Source organism: Nanorana parkeri, unplaced genomic scaffold, assembly GCF_000935625.1.
Source record: "Nanorana parkeri isolate BGI_ZX_2015 unplaced genomic scaffold, ASM93562v1 scaffold1215, whole genome shotgun sequence".
Taxonomy (NCBI): domain Eukaryota; kingdom Metazoa; phylum Chordata; class Amphibia; order Anura; family Dicroglossidae; genus Nanorana; species Nanorana parkeri.
This window is the reverse complement of record NW_017307483.1, coordinates 357868-359013: the sequence shown is the minus strand read 5'-3', so window position 1 is coordinate 359013 and position 1146 is coordinate 357868.

Here is a 1146-nt window from a genome sequence, read left to right as displayed (position 1 = left end):
ACCCGAGAAAACCCAAAACCTCCCCCCCCCCCCGTTCTCCATGTTATGTGTCATTTGTCAATTGTTGTGAAAATCCCACCTGAGCCAATCATTGTCCAAAATTCCCGTTTCCTAGTGAATAGTGCTCACTGCGCTCCTCTTCCTACACCATACTGCCCCTGGAACGACATATATATATATATATATAAAGTTGCCTTGTTTCAAGACCGTGAGTGACTCTTCCACTGGACTGAATATATATATTATGTTGTTCCCACAGCAAAAAAAAAAAATTACAGTAATTTCAATACAATTATTCTCTGTCGCCATATTGTATATTTTGACTAATATGCAAAAGTTGTTGAGAGTCTTCGCTTAGTAAATTGAGTGAAGATTTATCCAATCAGTGATCAACAAATTCCTCTTTATTTATTTCCCCTGCACATGGTTGGGTATTCAAAGTGAACACAGCTACAATCTGTTGAGTGAAGATTCTCAACTCATTTAGCAAATTATTAGTAAATTATAAATTATGTTGCAATTTGTTTCTCCATTTCCCTTCCCAACACCCTTCCTTCCTTCATCCTAAAGCTGCCTTAACTGTTTGACCTTTACTTTTCCACCTTTCTCTCCAACCCCTCACCCTTTCCACTTATCCTCATTCCCTATCCTCATCCTTTCTCTTTTGTATCCCTCTCTCTCTATCTCTCTCTCTCTTCCTGACTGAACCCACAGCCTCTTCTCTCACCCGTATACATTGTTTCACCTGATCCTTCATGCTGTTCTCTTATCTCATCTCTATACACTCTTTCTCTTTATATTTCATCTTTCTTTTGATCTTCCTAAACCCGTCCTCTCTGCTCCCACCTTTATACTTTATCTTTTGTATCTCTCTCTCTCATAGTCTCTCTCTTTCCCTCTCTGTCCCTCTTCTCTCACCCTTATACATTGTTTCACCTTATCGTTCATGCTTCTCTCTTATCTCATCTCTATACACTCTATATATTTTATTTTTCTCTTTATCTCCCTGAACCCATCCTCTCTTCTCCCACCTTTATACTTTACTTTATCTTTTCTCTCTCTCTCTCTCTCTCTGTCCCTCTTCTCTCACCCTTATACATTGTTTCACTTTCATGCTTTTCTCTTCATCTTTCATGCCTTTCTCTT